Source organism: Phacochoerus africanus, chromosome 10, assembly GCF_016906955.1.
Source record: "Phacochoerus africanus isolate WHEZ1 chromosome 10, ROS_Pafr_v1, whole genome shotgun sequence".
Classification (NCBI taxonomy): Eukaryota; Metazoa; Chordata; class Mammalia; order Artiodactyla; family Suidae; genus Phacochoerus; species Phacochoerus africanus.
The window spans coordinates 114,090,659-114,109,512 of NC_062553.1; the positions used below are offsets into that span (position 1 = coordinate 114,090,659).

General features: G+C 41.3%; 1 protein-coding gene across 4 annotated transcripts in view; it reads right to left on the reverse strand.

Annotated features, from left to right (window-relative positions):
• Window positions 1–18,854, reverse strand: part of SGMS2 (sphingomyelin synthase 2) — an 88,946-nt gene that overhangs the window by 41,809 nt on the left and 28,283 nt on the right. For 2 of the 4 annotated variants that reach the window (XM_047798604.1, XM_047798603.1), the window contains exon 2: window positions 10,519–10,684. The exons of the other annotated variants lie outside the window; for them this stretch is intronic. The gene's annotated coding sequence lies outside the window, so the exon portion shown is untranslated. The remainder of the gene's footprint in view (window positions 1–10,518; window positions 10,685–18,854) is intronic. 4 annotated transcript variants of the gene reach the window in all.

Here is an 18,854-nt window from a genome sequence, read left to right on the forward strand (position 1 = left end):
AAATATAAAGGATCCGGTGTTGCTACAGCTCCCGTATAGGTCACAGCTGCAGCTTGGATTCAATCCCTGGCCTGGGAACTTCCAGGGCATTAAAAAAAAAAAAAAAAATTCTTACCACAAATATTTTTGGAACAAATAAGCAAAGTAAGTGAACTTCATCAAAATTTATCTGAATCATTTGAAGCATTTTTTATGTCTTCTCTGTTTTTGGAAATGTTATGTTTGTTCAGTAAGCTTTTTTTTTTTTTAATTCTAATAATGGTTAATAAAGTTTTCCACCAAATAACAAAGATTCCTGGTGAAAGACTGAGAATCTAAATTAATGGGAGGTACAGACTATTAGCTATAAAATAAGCTATAATGACATGTTATACAACACAGGGAATATAGCCAATACTTTATAATACCTATAAATGGAGTATAACCTTTAAAAATTGTGACTCATTATATTGTACACAGGTCACTTACATAACATTACTGTATATTAACTATACTTTAATAAAAACAAAAACTAATTAAGGGGAAAACCAAGTTCTTTATAAAACAAGTCACACTTAGCCTTTTCCTCAAATCAACATTCTACACTCAGAAAGTTATTCAAAGTGTAAGACTGATATAAAACAGTGCTACTTTCAATGCTAAATTCAGCGAACTCACTAGGTATTGTGGCTTCAGAGAAAGTCAGAAAATTTTAGACTTAGATGGGTTTTTCTCTTACTTTTTATAGAAATCCTAAAGTTAACCTGAAAGCATTTGACTGTTATTTTGGTAATAGATAAACCTGCATAGTTTCTGAATAAAATGGTGTCAGGCAATAACAGTGTACCATGGACCAGGGTTTGGAACTAACTTAAAATTAAGTTCGCTTATGATTAGCTCTTGCGACAACCTTGAGAGCCACTCCCCCAATCCCCTTCTTCCTCTTGACTTTATTGAAGGTCCTTCCCTGGAAACAGCCCCACTGACAGAACCAGAGATTCTACAGGTTCAGGAAAAAGAATGGTTCCTAATCTCACAACTCTCTCACATCACCCAGGCACTGCTGTGTCACTAGCCCAACGTGCAGCAACATATTCTCGACCCAACTTGCAAACGTTCTTTCCCTTCAAAAAATCCACGCAGGGGAAATGAAAACTCTTAAAAGATCAGATGGGGATTTAATGCCATGGCTTTCTCCTCTCGCCTTGGCTCCTCCCATTTCTTTAGTCCACTATGTGGGTTTGTTGTTTGCAGCCTATACAGGGTGAGAAAGTGTAAGGACAGTCCATGTCTGATTTGGCTCCATGTTGCTGGCCGCTGGCCAAGTGCCTGGCACTCAGGGGCACTAGAATGACTGTGAAAGAATGTGTAGCTCACACACTCAAAGACACCAGCTCTGTATCACTTTCTCCAAAGTACCAAAGGCACCTTTCTTTTTCTAATGGAGCCAATAATATGTGTCTGCATAATTTTAATTTCCATATGGAAATAAGACCCCAAGATTTCACCCAATTTAGAGTGGCTTATTTGTGTGACTGCATGTTTAATTATAATTTATCTTATATTTGAAGGGGACAGAAAGTATAAAAAACAGTAAAGCAAAAACCCATTTAGAGCTTTGGAACACACAGGTAACTTGGACGCTACCAAGCAATCTCCATGATTAATTAATCCCTCCCCCCTTGAATAATGCTGATTTAGTTTTTCAATATGCAAATAATTTTCAAGGTCGCTAATGCCAAAAACCCTTGAAGAGGTCTCTTAAATGATGCTATAACTATGATTTCTTTTTTTTTGTCTTTTTTTGCTATTTCTTTGGGCTGCTCCCGCGGCATATGGAGGTTCCCAGGCTAGGGGTCGAATCGGAGCTGTAGCTACTGGCCTACGCCAGAGCCACAGCAACGTGGGATCCGAGCCGCGTCTGCAACCTACACCACAGCTCACGGCAACGCCAGATCATTAACCCACTGAACAAGGGCAGGGACCGAACCCGCAACCTCATGGTTCCTAGTCGGATTCGTTAACCACCGCGCCACGACGGGAACTCTATATAACCATGATTTCTATATCCCACCCTGAACCTGATCAAAAAACAAAAACTATACTTTCTGTAATTGCAGTCCTCCAAATGATTAAAGAATAGATAAATCCCTGAGAAGTTCTCACCTATCTCTGGGTTTTCCTTCCTTCCTACACAATTCTGCCCCCACCCCTTACTTCGGGAGTTGCCCAGAGGGTGGAGGACATGATTACACTTCTGCAGAGCATGGCTACCAGGCACTGGCTGCGTCCCCGGTACTAATGCACAAACCACCTTCCAGGGTAGGGTCCATTCTCACCTCCCTGGGAGACAGGAGGAAGTGAAACCTAGAAATTCAGCAAGTGGTCTGAGATCTTGGTCTATTTTTACAATTTGGAATGTGCTGGGTTGTTTTGCTGTGTTGCTTTTTTTTTCCTAAGAGCAATGGACTTCCTTCCCCATGAGTCCTTCTGGGGAGAGATTTCACCTTTCCCTTCTGCGTGCTTCCTCCTCACAGTTACCATGCAGACAACAATCTGTGTTCACCCGGTAAGGTGACTTCCTTCCAGATATTAGCTGGCCCCACTTTCTCACACATAGCTGCTAGCTGGGTCATCTGCTGCTTTCATTGCCTGTGTGAATGTTTGTCCAGCTCCCTGGTGACCTGCAAGAGGGACATTTCCTGGAAATCTTGCAGATGGACATTTCACTGTGGTGAGACGTTTAGAGTGTCTGAATCAATCCGGTTGCCTAGTAACCTGTTTGTCTTTGGCAGGAGGAAGGTGACTCAGGCACAGGTACAGTCAGACACAGGACAGACATTTATTCAGCTCGAACTGCTCCCAGCTCCAGACTGTTGATTTCATGTTTAACCTTGACACTGCTCCTCCCCACGTCACTGGGTATGGAGGCTCCTTCCATTCTTTTCAAGTTAGGGAATTCAAAAGGCACTAGGCTGTGCAGAGAAACAGCAGATCCCACGTAGCTGAAATAAAGGCTACATTATTTTTTTCTATTGAGTTCAGAAGAAAGTCTTTCACACAAAAAGCAATTACAGGACTCTTATACAAGGGAGTGGGCATTATATGCTGTCATGGAAGTTACCTTCTCCCCAGGAATTATTTCTCTAATGAATTCATAGTTAATATAATACATTCCTAAACAGCCCTGAGTTCACTAGCTCTGATCTCATAGTCAACAGTTTTTTTTTTTTTTTTTCAGGCAACCAGAGAGTTGACTCTTTGGTGAGCTACATTCCTGGCCAGAAAAACTGTAACACTTTACATATACTCATCATTAACCTGAAAGAATTGATATCACAATACAAGTAGCTTTAGAATCGAAGGGGTTTGCCCTGAAATACCACTATGAATATAAGTAAATGTCACTCAGCTTAAAGTCACCTTGCTGACCTTGGTCTTTAACTTCACAATGAATGCCTAGGTCACCCTAAAAGCCAAAAATCTAGAAGAAAACACTCTAGGTTTGCATTTCATGTTATCTTTCCACCAGTTATTTCTAGTTCCCTAATATTTTATGGATCCACTATTTTTCCTAGTCATTCCTATGCATTAAATATTTAAGGGGGGGAGTGGTTTTTAAAGAGCCATGTACATGCACACATGCTAGATACTGGGTTGTTTTTTTACTGTTTTGTCCTTTTCAGCCATGCCTGCTATGGACACAGAAAGTAAGACATAAAGATGTGTCTAAATGCCACCTCTAATCTTAGTGGGAAAATCCTGAATCCTACATTTATTTAATGCTAATGGGCGGAAGGGGACAAATATAATTTAGAAAGTCTTCTTTCTTCTTCCCTTCATCAAATAACATTCATCCTAACATAGGGATTTCAGGATACCTGCTATTTTAAATACTATTAAAAGTTAATGAATAATAGAATTTCTGCTTTTTGAAATTAAAGTAGAATTTACTTACAGTGTTGTGCCAATTTCTTCTGCTACACAGCTAGAAATTTTACTTTGTTCTTAACGGCTATAAAAGAGGTGGCTAAGTTTACTTAGCAAAGATTTTATGTTAAAACGTAGTCTTTGCCAACATATTTTCTTTATGAAAGGCATTTTTTAGGACATTTTTTCCATATCTAAAAGATTACTGAAGTCCACAGAAAATCGCTATAGTAGATTGAAGAAATGGGTCCTCTTGTTACCTAGAGCTGGCTAATTCTAGGTGACTTTTACTATGGGCAAGTAATATCGGGGTGAGCTGCTCTCCAAAGTGCTGATACATCTTTAACCATGTCTGAGCAGGTTCTCCCAATTTGGGGTTTGTAGTTGATATGTGGACCTACTGCAGCCCAGTGAAACGCTTGGGCTTGTGCATATAACTGGGGGATAGAAAACTTCCTTCTTCAGATTTCCAAAATGGAGTCTGGTCTTGGAAAGCTTAGTATTTAAGCTCATGAATTTGTCACTGATGACCTGCTTAATGTGGGTTTCAATAACAAAAGTAGAATATTCGTCGTCATGCTGTAACTGACGATTTCTGACCATTACATGAGAGTAGAGCCTCATCTATGACACCTAGCAGTTTATTCGTATACTCTGAGAGCTCAATGGTTAATTCTGCCTCATCTTTTGAAACCTGAAGCTTTGTTTAGATTTTTGAATGTCTGCTATTTGAATGTTTGGTTCTACTGTGACCAAGCCAACTAGACAGACCTTGTCTCTGCTCTCAAACAGCTCACATCTAGTTGGGGAAATACACAAATAACTACAACACAGGGAGATAAATGTCTGGCTAGTTAAAATCAAGACTCAAGAGGGACACATTGCCAAGGCACACCCCCACCCTCATCCCCTGGTTCAGGAAGATCAGAGAAGGCCTCCTGGAAGAAGGGTTTCTCAATTCGGATCTGAAGGATGAGGAAAAGGCAGACAAGGTGGGGGTGAGGTTATTTACAGCAGAAGGAATAGCATGTGCAAAGGCCTTAAGGAGCAAAGTAGAACGAGGTTTGTATGTATGTGAACAAGAGAAAAGTCAGCTTGGCTGAAATGGGGAAAGGCTGGCTCTTAAAGAGGCTCTTAAATATCATAATCCCTTGGAGTTCCCGTTGTGGCGCAGTGGTTAACGAATCCGGACTAGGAACCATGAGGTTGCAGGTTCGATCCCTGGCCTTGCTCAGCGGGTTAAGGACCCGGCGTTGCTGTGAGCTGTGGTGAAGTCTGCAGACGCGGCTCGGATCCTGCGTTGCTGTGGCTCTGGCGTAGGCTGGTGGCTACGGCTCCGATTCGACCCCTAGCCTGGGAACCTCCATATGCCGCGGAAGCGGCCCTAGAAAAGGCAAAAAGACAAAAAGACAAAAAAAAAATCATAATCCCTTATTATGATATTTGGATTTCCCCCCAAGATAGTGGGATCGAGGAGTGACATGCTCAGTTTTGTGTTTTGCAAGGATCACACTTATGCTTCCTGACCCTAAGAAACCAAGGAGATGAACATTTCTTACTCTTAGCATAAAAGGATCCGATCATCCCTATACCTCAGGGTAAATGTGTAAGGTTCTTCATGTAACCAGTGTTCTGTAGTGCCAGCTGAGGTGCCACCATGTGATCAGGAAAGCAGAGTGATTAAGAGCTTAGCCTACAGAGAATTCAAAGTCTAGTTCTCCCAGGTTCTGGCCAGCCAACCATTTAACTTTGGACAAATTGTTTAAATCCACTCTGTCTCAAAGTGGAGTTAATAACAGCTACCTCACAAAGTTACGGTGGAAATTAAATGAGGCACTATACGTAAAACATTAACAACAGTGGCTTCCACAATGTCATTCAAGCTTAGTTATTATCAACAAAAATACACTAGTCAACCATAAGCCTTAAGACTCACCACTTTGGAGTATATTTAATATTTTTAAACCACATAAATACTCCTCTCCAGAAGCCAGCTATTTTCCTTTTTCAAATGCAGCTTTGAGAAATAAATCTTTATGTTTAGCACTTTTATCAGTTTTCCATTTGAATATTCAAAAATTAAAACAAAATGCTATTATAACACAATTATGCGAAAATAAGCTTCATTTCAATCTTTGGGCCTTATGTCCTATTTGGGTAAAAAGGTCTGCTGTCCTAAGGGAAGTTTCTAGGACTATTGATTTGCAGTTAAGCTTCAGAATCAGAGCATACTTAGAAATGAGATTGTCTAGCTAAAATTCTGTGGCTATGAATTCCAAGGGAATTTGAGTAAATCCATTTGCCTAATAACCAAATTATAGGAAATTAAAGCAAGAAGCTTTTAAGCCTAAGTATAGACATTGGGAAGACCAAAGAACCAGTTGTGGATTCACCACTAAACGTAAAACTCTCCAATGCAGAGCAGCCTTCTTGTTGCCTCCATTTGTTAGATGTAAGTGCTAGATCATTGTTAGAGATCTGAAGCATTACATTTTACAAGATGGGCTAAAAGTTAAGATACGAAACCAAAGGTCAATTAATTGCATGCTAAAAATATCTGTGTCATTTACCACTAATACAACAGACAGAATATTCAAGTTTTTGCAAAGCTGATTGGGTCAGGGTCCCCAAGACCACTCTCATTTTGATGACTCATGGGACCCAGTATATAGTCAAATTCATGGCTATTTGTTGCAAGAAAAGGATACCAAGCAAAATCCGCAAAGAAAAAGGCACCCAGGATAAAGTCTGGAGGAGACCAGCAGCAAGCTTCCAAGGGTCCTTTCCCAGTAAAATCACATAGCTTGTGCTTAATTTCACTGAGCTGTGACACCACCTGTGAAATATCACCTACCAGGGAAGCTCATTAGTGATTCAGTGTCTGGGGTTTTTTTACTGGGGCTGGTCACATTGGAACCTACTGCTAGACATGTACCCAAATTCTATACTCCCAGAATGTGAGAAGGTATTCAACAGAAACCATACTGTTTGCCCAAATGGTTCAGGCACCGTGAGCCATTCTTAACAGGAAATGCTGAGAACTCTCCTCAGATCTAAGTTACCAGGCACCAGCAGTCAAGGGCCAGCCTTGCAAGCAGGTGTTTCTAAGAAGAGCAGTCTTGGGCCTATTGTATTAACTTATTTTTATATATGCTGTCTTATTTCAATTAGATATCACATAGGACAAAATTACAGAAAAAAGGCCTTACTCTTAGCAGGTCTCCTAGTACATGGTGAGCCTAAGAAGCACTTTTACTTTGTATGTTTTCAGTATTTAAAATGCAGCATTTTTGGAGTTCCTGTTGTGGCTCAGTGGGTTAAGAACCTGACGAGTAGTCATGATGATGCAGCTTTGATACCTCAGTAGGTTAAGGATCCAGCAGTGCTGCAAGCTCCAGCATAGGTCACAGATGCGACTCAGATCTGGCGTTGCTGTTGCTGTGATATAGGCCAGTGGCTGCAGCACAAATTCAACCCCTGGGAACTTCCATATGCTGTGGGTGTGGCCCTAAAAAAGAAAAGAAAAAAAAGTAGCATTTTGGGGAGTTCCCTGGTGGCCTAGCACTTAAGAACTCAGCAATTGTCACTGCTGTGGCTTGGGTTATTGCTGTGGTTTGGGTTCAATCCCTGGCCCAGGAACTTCTGCATGCCCTAAATGCAGCCAAAAAAAATAAAAATAAAATAAAATAAAATGCAGCATTTTTAACATGGACAAACACTGTCTTAACTTACATAACAGAAGATCTAATGTGACCTTTAATGCCTTTTTTTTTTTTTTTTGGCCAGAGATCAAACCCACACCACAGCTATAACCACAGCCATAGCACTGATAACACTGGATCCTTAATCCACTGAGCCACAAGGGAACTCCAAGTGACTTTTTATTTTTTTGTATGATAAAAAGAGCTGAATTCTAGTCTCATTTAGTTTTCTGAGCATTTTCTTTCTTTCTTTCTTTCTTTTTTTTTTTTTTGTCTTTTTGCCATTTCTTGGGCCGCTCCCGTAGCATATGGAGGTTCCCAGGCTAGGGGTCCAGTCGGAGCTGTAGCTGCTGGCCTATGCCAGAGCCACAGCAATGCAGGATCCGAGCCGCGTCTGCAACCTACACCACAGCTCACAGCAGTGCTGGATCCTTAACCCACCAAGCAAGGCCAGGGATCGAACCCGCAACCACATGGTTCCTAGTTGGATTCGTTAACCACTAAGACACGACGGGAACACCAGCATTTTCTTTAAAAAAAAAATACCACTGAAAATTCTGAATGAACAGTATTCCTAAATTGAATCTCTGAGACACCATTTAACTTACCAGATTGGCAAAAAACCCAGATAACGGCTACTCTCACATGTTTCTAGCAGGGGGGTGAGAAGATAAAGCACTTCTGGGAAGCAATCTGACTATCAAAATTATACAGATACTGTATGGACTATAATTCTACCTTGCAAATGTATACACATATAATTCTGTGCATGCAGAACAGTCTACACACAAAGTTACTAACTGTGGCATTGTTTAAGAGTAAGCGTTGGCTACAATCCAAACATCCATCAATAGGTCGCTATTTAAATTGTGGTACATCCATACAATGGGCTACTCTGTCGCTGCTGAGGAAAAAAAAAGAATGAGGACACTCTCTTAGTACTGATTTGTTAAAACCTTCTACATATATTAGGAGGAAATATACATTGCTCAAAAGCATCATTGGTGATTATCTTTTACTTTATTAAGGGGGCAAATATGAATTCATATTTATGCACAGAGAAAGTCAAGAAGGCTGCATTTAGACACAGCTGAGGCTGGGAGGGGGCGGTGGAGGCAGAATTTGGGCAAACTCTGTGAACCTGGAAAAAATGCATTAAAATGGTATCCTTGAAAAGTAATCCTTCTTTTTTTCTAAGCCTAGGTTAGACCACCCTGGCACCTGCTTTTGGTTTATTGTTTTGATAAGTGTCTATATTTTTTGCAGTGGTTAGATTACAGCACTGTGATAGCTTTAGCATATTTTCCAAATCAGGCTCCAGCTCCCTCCTTTTCATCTTGCCTGCCACCTTTAAGGGAGTTTTCCCAGGACACCTGACAGTGAGTCAAGTTCTCTGCGCCTCTCTTCTCCTGTTGGTTTGCTGAGGATATTTGGGAGTTTTTACAAGCTCCATGAAAGCAGAGAGTTTGCTTTGTTCATTGCCTCATTCGCAACACTGAAATGAGAGCCTGGCACACAGCAGTCGTTACGTATTTGTTGAATAAATGAACTCTTTTCTCTACCATGCTTCGATAGGACAGACACCATCCCACCGTCAGCCAAAGGGAGAGAGATCATTGTGTCAAATAGTCAGAAATAGTTATCATTCCTATTACAGGTCCATTACAGGCCTTCTAATCCTAGCAGCATTCTTAGAATTATTTTGAATTTTACAAAAGACAAACAAATAAGCCTACAGAATGCTGTATTGAACAATGACTCTTAAATATTCATAAGAACTTATTTTTAATTAACTTGGGATTACATGGCTCTAGGGCCCATCTTAAGGCTGAAGTCTTTTCAGGCAAATACTGCATTAACTGTTTTTTTTTTTTTTTTTTTTTGGCTGCACCCATGGCATGTGGAAGTTCCTGGGCTGGGGATCCAACCTGCGCCACAGTAGTGACAAGGCTGAATCTTTAACTGCTAGGCCACAAGGAAGCTCCAGTACTGCATTAATTGGTAATGATGAGAAAGAATATCCATCAAAAGAGTCAAATGAGTCTCAGTCATAAGGTGACCATAGCTGTAGAGAAGAAACAAAAAATCTTTTGCATTAAAAGTGAACTGCTATTTTTGGAGTTCCTGTCGTGGTTCAAGTGGTTAACGAATCTGACTAGGAACTAAGAGGTTGCGGGTTCGATCCCTGCCCTTGCTCAGTGGGCTAAGGATCCAGCGTTGCCATGAGCTGTGGTGTAGGTCGAAGATGCGGCTCGTATTCCACGTTGCTGTGGCTGTGGTGTAGGGTGACAGCTATAGCTCCGATTAGACCCCTAGCCTGGGAACCTCCATATGCTGCGGGTGCGGCCCTAGAAAAGACAAAAAGACCAAAAAAAAAATGAACTGCTATTTTTATATTTAAGAATAAAGTTATCCTCAGAATTAAATTCAAGTTAGTCTAGGCAGTGAATTGAGTTAAATAATATCAATCATAAATGCAAAACCTTCCTTCCTCTATGGTGGGCAGAGAATGGGTTATAACTACCACAACTCTTTAACCTTGGTTTAAATAGCTATAGAATCAGACTAGCTTTGCTAGTAATCATTTCAGTAATGTTGGTGCCTGATATTTCTTAGATTTTAGTGTCACTAATTTTTCATAGTGCACGGCCGAGGCAGTTACCGAGTGTCGTCTTTTGGCACTACCACAAAGACGGTAGGAAGTTTTTGGTGTTGCCTCTTTCCTTGGCTGTCATTTAGGACAACAATCCAATGAGTGGGGAAACATCTATTCACCTGAAACAGTTTGAAATCTAAGTCTCTCCTGAGGATAAAATAGAAATTCCCAGAGTTAAGGCATTTTTGAAATGTCTTAACTAGAAAGGAGATGATAGCAGAGAAGTTGCAGGACAAATGGTAGGCAACCAACCTTCAGGAGATGCTAATTATTCTTACGATCCAGCACCAGGAAGCATGAAACCCACTGTCTGCAGATGGGAGCACAGCAAACCCCACCATGGTCCCTGCAGCAGTCAACACTCAGTTCTGGAACAGATCCTCTCTGCGAAGAGTGGCAGGGGCAAAGGAGGGTGGCACTAAAAGGCAGAGAAAGTGAGAGGGTAAATAAGAGTGATGCTTTGCTGTGTTCTGCTGGTTTTCTGGGGGAGAGGGTGAAGGGGTGAGCTCTATACACTGCCCCCTGGAAGAGTCACCAGGAGAACACTGGCTCTAACAGGCACCAGCATTTCAGGAGGAGAAAAGCACCTTGGCCATGCATTCCACTAGCTAACATGTACTAAATACCTGATAGACCTGTTCAGAGATGGAGGAAGGAAGGCAGGCAGATTCCCTTACCTCACAACACTCACATTCTAACAAGGAGATAAATAAGAAGATAGATAAATAAGAAGATTGTGATAAATGCCACTGAGAGAAGTCAGAATCAGAGCAAGGCTGGCATGGCTGACTCAGAGCAAGTGGTTAGGCAGCCTCTTTGAAGGGATGCTCATAATAGCAGGGAGCTGGCATGGAAGAAGAACACTCCAGGCCAAAGAAGCAGCTGGTTCAAAGGCCCTGAGCCAGGCAGGATTAGAGAATGGAAAGGCAGAGGAGCCTTGCGACCCAGGAGTAGAGAAATGCAGTGGAGGGCACAGGTCACCGAGGGCTTTGCAGAGCAGTCTGAGGAACTGCCTATACACAAACTCAGTGTCACCAAGACCAAGGCTGCTGTGTGATGCACAATCTGTCACCTTCAAACAAAATGGTGAAATACATACAACTGCTGTAACACTTTCATGGACTCTTTAGATTGATTTTTAGAGTAGTTTGAGATTCACAGTGAAACTGATCAGGAAGTATAGAGATTTCTCCTGTTTCCCTCACATGCACAGCCTCCTCTGTTTTCAACATTCTCCACCAAGTGGTACATTTGTTACAATCTATAAGCCTACTTGGATATATCATAATTATCAGGGTCCACAGTTTATGCTAAGTTCACTCTTGGTGGCAGACATTCTATGGGTTTGGACATGGGTATAGCAACATGTATCTACCACCCAAGTATCACACAGGGTAGTTTCGCTGCCCTAAAATCCATCTGTTCCCTCTCTCTTTTTTCTTTTCTTCTTCTTATTCTTTTTTCTTTCTTTCTTTTTTTTTTTTTTTTTGCTTTTTAGGGCTGCACCCATGCATATGGAGGTTCCCAGGCTAGGGGTCCAATCAGAGCTATAGCTGTCGGCCTATGCCAGAGCCACAGCAATGCCAGACAAGCCGCGTCTTCGACCTACACCACAGCTCATGGCAACGCTGGATCCTCAACCCACGGATCGAGGCCAGGGATGGAACCTGCATCCTCATAGATCCTAGTTGGCTTTGTAACATGCTGAGCCACAAGGGGAACTCTCCTCTCTCTTTCAATGGATGTTAAGTGAGCTGAAACTTGACTTGTGGGTGGAAGTAAAATGTACACCACTTTCCAGAGGTTTCTAGCTCACAGAACTACCATATGAATATCCTATAAGCTGGAAACCTCTGGAAAGCTGTGTAAGAGTATAAACTGAGATCAACACACATACACAGACACACACACGAGATTTGGTAGCTGACGTATATTTATCTTTCAAATGCCTAACAAATTTCACTAAGATCTAAGCTTAGCAATCACAGGATATACACCTATCCACTGCCAGAAACGGATTTCAACTGAGATCTCACTTTCACCAAAAATACTCAACTGTTGGAAGACACTCAAGAACTCCTCGTTATATACCCAAGAAAAACGAAAATACCAGTCCACAAAAAACTTGTACACAAATATTCCTGTGCATTATTCATAACAGCCCCAAAGTGGAAACAATCTAAATGTCCATCAACTGATGAAAATGTCCAAAAACTGATGAACAGATAAGCAAAATGTATGCTGTCCATACAAGAAAAATATTATATGGCAATAAAAAAGGATGAAGTAGTGATGCATGCTGTAACACGGATGAACCTTGACAACATTACACAAAAAAATAAAGCAGTCAGTTACAAAAGATCACATGTTGAATGATTCCATTTATATGAAGTCTGCAGAAGAGGCAAATCTGTACATACAGAAAGTAGATGAGTGGTTGCCAGGGGCTGGAGGCAGAGAATGGACCAGGACTATCAGTGGATTTGGGGTTTCTCTGGGGGATGATGTAAACATTCTAAAATCAGACAGTGGTGATGGTTCCACAACTCTGTAAACGTACTACAAATCGCTGAACTGTACTCTTTAAAAGGATGAATTTTATGGTATGTGAATTACATCTATCTCAATAAATTTGTTATAAAAATTAAAGAACACAAATATATCTGAAATGCTGTTTAGAGATGAAATAAACTTCAACTGGTCAAAAATGCTACATTCCACTAAGGCTCTAATAGGAGGTAAGCAACTTAATTTACATTTCAGGTATCACATAATTCTCTCAGTGGGATGTGTTTACTCCTCTGAAAAGACATCCCACCCTCAGAAGATGCTTTCTCATTTCACTTGGGACCTCACTCTAGCTATTACCTCTTTCTTGACTGTCTTCACCACCTCCACTGACCGACCCTCCTTCCAGCCACCAGGATGTTTCCCCTGCATTACATTAATCTCGTCCTGCCCTGTTTTCCCCCACTGGTCCTTCTAAAAATTTAACTCTCTCAGGAGTTCCTGTCGTGGCTCAGTACCCAGGAGGATGCGGGTTCGATCCCTGGCCTCTCGCAGTGGGTTAGGGATCCCATGTTGCTGTAAGCTTGGTGCAGGTCGCAGACATGGCTCAGATTCTGCGTTGCAGTGGCTGTGGCTGTGGCGTAGGCCAGTGGCTACAGGTCTGATTCGACCCCTAGCCTGAGAACCTCCATATGCTGCAGGTGCGGCCCTAAACACAAAAAAAGAAAAAAAGAAAGAAAGAAAGAGACCAAAAAAAAAAAATTAACTCTCACTTTAAACCTTTCAGAGGTTCCCCATATTTAAGACTTTTCTAGAACACTGAGGTACTACAAAAAGAAAGGAATGTATATTCAGATTTAATCCGCTAGTACCTGGATCAAAGGGGTCATGTGTCTCTTTACACCAAAGGCGCCTACAGATACACCCTCTAAGTATCCCCCCACATGCCTGTTCCTGGCGTCAGCGACAGTGGCTGCAGCGTTAACACCCTCCAATAATCTCATGGGCTAATCTTTGTAAACTATCAATCTGAGCTACTCCATCAAAAGGATCGATTTAATTACCTATTTATAAAGTTAGGAGTTAAGTTAGTTTAGATAACTATCTGACAGAATAAGAACTGGGCTAACAAAGAGATTTCTTGAGAAGACACACCTCCCAAAGGGTTCCAATGCTTTTCATGTACCTACACACAGCGATATTTAGAAACAAGCCCAGGGTGTCAAGCTGGGAGAGGCGGAAACTCAAAGTAGCTCATAAAACAGGGCAACATTTCATTTCTTAGGGAGCAAGGACAAGACAAATTTAAAGAAGGACAGATAGTGGCTCCTGGGCCATAACCTAAGTCTGCAGACAAAGTGGCTCCTGGGCCACAGCCTAAATCTATGGACAACTGTAATTGCTTGTACCGTGATACTAATGACACTGATAGTACCGTCAGCTTATAGGCTTTTTTTCAATTACATAGCTAAACACGGTGCCTTTCATTTAGTCAAACCTAAAATGCGTGCCCTTGTCAAAAAGGAAATGGGTAAAGGAGATGGACGTCAGAATGCAAATTCATGCTTAATACTTACTCCAAACACTCTGCATGTCCTAGAGTAGTTCAGAAAAGACCCATTTAAAAGAGGGTCATGGGGGAGTTCCCTGGTGGTCTAGCAGCAGTTAGGATTTGATGCTTTCACCACCGTGGCCTGGGTTCAACCCCTGGTCTGGGAACTGAGATCCCACATCAAGCCCCTGCACACCTCGGCCAGAGTGTCTCGGAAGTTCATTAATTTTAATTTGAAGTATATGTATCATGCATCACTTCATAAAGGAATAAAGTATATGATACAACTTACATAGTAAATTACTCCTGTAAGAGGAGTAACATAGGATCAGAAAGTCAGGTAAATAAAGACCAGGGATTCTTGATCACAAGATATAGTAGGAGGAGTGGGGAAATATTTCCTGTGACTGAATATTGTCTCACCTGCTTCCAGTAAAGAATCGCCACCATCATCACCTGTGGGACTCCAGACATGATACATAACCTCCCTGTGCCTCAGTTTCCTCACCTGTAAATCAGGATAACAATAGCACGAACTTCATAGGGTCCTTAAGGGGGTGAAGGAGTTAATATTTATAAAGTGCTTAGAAACAGCACCTGGAGTTCCCATCGTGGCGCAGTGGTTAACGAATCCGACTAGGAACCATGAGGTGGCAGGTTCGGTCCCTGGCCTTGCTCAGTGGGTTAATGATCCGGCATTGCCGTGAACTGCAGTGTAGGTTGCAGACGTGGCTCGGATCCTGCGTTGCTGTAGCTCTGGTGTAGGCCGGTGGCTACAGCTCCGATTAGACCCCTAGCCTGGGAACCTCCATATGCCGAGGGAGCGGCCCAAGAAATAGCAAAAAAAAAAAAAAAAAAGAAACAGCACCTGGCATATAGTGCACCTCATCCATTATTTGTTGGTTAATGTTGTTTAGCCACATCCATGACTAAAATAAAAATGAAAAGAACAGGGGTAATAGGTATGCTAGTTAAGTTGTACAACGTGGCAAAAAAACTGGGCTACGTACTTGGCTCTCAGTTCCTTCGCAACTAGTGCAAAAGAGAGAAGAAACAAACTTCCAAACTCAGAGACAGATTCTGTGTATCTCCAGATCTGCACATGCTAGGAGGACGGGCAGTGGGGAACCATGGTTTGCTCCCCAGGGGAAACAAGCTTTTCTTAACACTCAGCTCTAACATGCTCACTGCAGGTCTGTACACAGGACACAAGGAGCAACAGCACAGACCTGGGGAGACCATCGTATGATGTCATAGGATAGTTCTTCATCATGACCCTCGAGAAATTCTGAAGTGTAACCCCCTAGAGCTTCTTTGGTAGGAAGCCAGCGCAATGTGCTACAAATAAGCGGCTCGGATGGTCTGGCTCATCTCAGGGACACAACCGAACCAGAAATCCATCTTTTCCTTCCATTTCCCTCAGCCACGTGTCTGATAAGAGCTAAAGAGAAGACGGTTCCAGATTTGTGGAACAAATTCCCCACCATCAGGAGATGGCTAAGATACAGCCACATAAAAACCCTAAGTAACCTGATGCTTGGAAAGTGACTTTCCAGGGAAGCATCTGTTTTTAAGCCTCCTAATGGACTTGAGAGTCATGGTTTGGCAAAAGAACAGCCATAATCCTCTCAGGGGACTCAGCAACCCAAAGGAATCTTCCTATCTGTCACAGTCACCTCGGGCTCTCCCTAACAGTTAAACGTGGAGCATTTCCAAATTACGAAAGTCACTGTGGTTAAGGCTCATTTCACTGTAAGTTGGAAAACAAATTAATTTTTATTTTAAATACTAGTTGCTAGAGAGCAAACCTTAGCTGGCAAAGGACCTTTGTTCCTTCAGATATTCCCACACCATATATGGAAGACATGATACGGGTGAACTTCCACAGCTACCCCACAAGTCCTTTGGGTAAGCTGATGTCCTGGCGAGTTGTCAGCTTTTTTCATTCCATCAGGCAAGTATGTTGTTCTTTAGGCTAATTATTTAAGAATTTTTCTTTAGACTGAAATACTGTTACTACTAAAGTTGTCCATCAACTATAGCAATGTATTTTCATTTTAATTCTTGTGGGAGGAGTTCCCTTGTGGCGCAGCAGGTTAAGGATCTGGCATTGTCACTGCAGCAGCTCAGGTTGCTGCCGTGGTGTGGGTTGGATCCCTGCCCCAGGAATTTCCATGTGCCTAGGGCATGGCAAAAAAAAAAAAAAAATCTTGTTGGATATTGCTAAAGCTAACCAAAGAAAGCAGAAATAGATTAGTTCACAGATATTAAACAGCACGCAGCAAGGGGCGCACTACATAATAAATCCCCACGCACTCTTAAACAAAGAAAAGAAGCCTTTTCTTAACTCTTCCAGACTGGATTAGGGCCCCTTTCATCTGCTCCCCATCAGTCTATGCTTTTTCTCCATCAAAAAAGTTTGCTCATTGTAGTCATTTCATCAGTTACTGGTAAAGATGCACTGGCTCTTTTCTGTCAGACTGTGAACTCCATGAGGGAAGGGACCACCTGTCAGTCTTCTGTGTTTTTGGGGCACAGAGTGATGTTATTTGTTTGCTGACTAACCCCCTCTTAAAAGATAGCCAGCTGGGTGCTGAATAAGTCCCACATAAACCCCTTGCAAGTAGGAAAATAAAGCCACTCAAGTGGGAGAGGGAGGAGGAAAGCATCATAATACCTTAAGTTTGATGCCTTAAAGATTTTCAGACACCAAATCCATGGACAACATACGGCAGTTGCGAATGAGAGGGAAGGAGAAACGGGGTGTGTGTGGGGGGGGAACAACCCACTAATTTAGAGGGATGCTTGAGTAAAACTGTATGATGAGAACTCAGACATTGTTTCCTAATTACATAGTCTTAAATTTGAAATATCTTGAAAGTTCACTCTGTACAATATAGACAACACTCAAACATCCCAGAAATAGGAGTTGTTTTGTTTGTTTGTTTTAAATAAAGCCCAGAGAGAAAGGTTGAAGGAATGGACCAAAAAGCTCTGTGTCTCCCAGCCTCTACAGTTTTTCTGTTAGGTCTTCCAGGAAGAAACAATCAACAATCTAGTTCTTTCCTCTGTTGTTATGCTAGAACTCCTTAGCTCCTTAGAGTAAAAGTCTCAAGAAATGACAAGGTCATACAGTATCATAAAGGTGCAACATCAATAATTATTTACGTTTAAGAAATGCTTTCAGACCTCTTCCAACCAAAGAAAACAACTTCTTTATACTTTAACACTGAAAGTGACAAAGTGTTTTAAATGCAGTGGTGAGCAAAAAAACCCAAATCAAAAAAGTGAGATACAATGTTTCACATATTAAATTGGCTTTAAAAAAAAAAAAAAGGAGTTCCTGCCCTGGCACAGTGGGTTAAGAACCTGACTGCAGGGGCTCCAGTTACTGCAGGAGTGCAGGTTCAATGCAGTGGGTTAAAAGGATCCAGTGACCGAAGCCTCGGCTTGGATTCAATCCCTGGCCTGGGAACTTCCATATGCTGCAGGTGCAGCCATAAAACTAAAAAAACAAAAAACAAAAACAAACCCAAACCCACCAAAATATCAGGCTGCTCTCTAGGACTACTGTACATTTCTTACATTTTTTTAAACACCTTAATAATGTGAACAAGATTTAGCTCTGAGTCTCTGACATTAACAGTGAAAAACTGGAAGTAAATGTTCAACAAGATGGACTTGCTTAACTAAATTGTGGTAGATGGATGCAATAGAAACTGAAATTTCTCTACCATGCTGAGTGGGGAGTGACAGGTGGTTTATGATATATCCATGAGAACAAAACTGTGATATGTGTATGACCTTATTTATCTTGTTTTATAAAAGCTGCACATATATACGTAAATACTGGAAAAAGAATGCAAATTTTTAACAGGTAATTGATTTACAGATGACTTAAAATTTCCCTTTATTTATCAAGGTTCAAATTTTTCTAAAATGAACATGAGGTATCATTATAATTTCAAAGTTAAAGAGAAAAGGTCTTAAACTTGCAACCTAAATTCCCAAATATCATACAGTCTCTTTAAAAGGCTTATTATGAGCACACGGTCTGTTGAATAACACGTACTAAGGATAAAACGAGTAAGCCTCATTTTTCATTTTGGTCACTCTGCGTGGGGCAGGCAAATAAAAGCATTCTGTCTTGGAAACTTAAAAAGTTTTCTTCTTAGCAAGATGCCATTTGTGGTAATGTACCACCAGGCAGCAGAGAGACCAGCCCCTCCAGCTAAATATAGCATAATTACATAGTTCATAAAATTAGAATAAAATATACATATTTACTGTGATTATTACTCTTGCTCAAATAAAATCCTGTCTTTGAAAATAAAAATGAAACTAGAAGTAGAAATGAAACCGGACACAGATAAATATGAATTAAGACAGAAACAAATTGAGGTGGGGATAGTATGAAAAAGAGGCTGTCAGACAGACAGAGTCCACCTCTGGTCAGGGAGAGAGGACGTTTGTTGGGAGGCAGAGTAACTCCTCAGGATAGAGAAGCATTATGATCAATCCTCAAGCA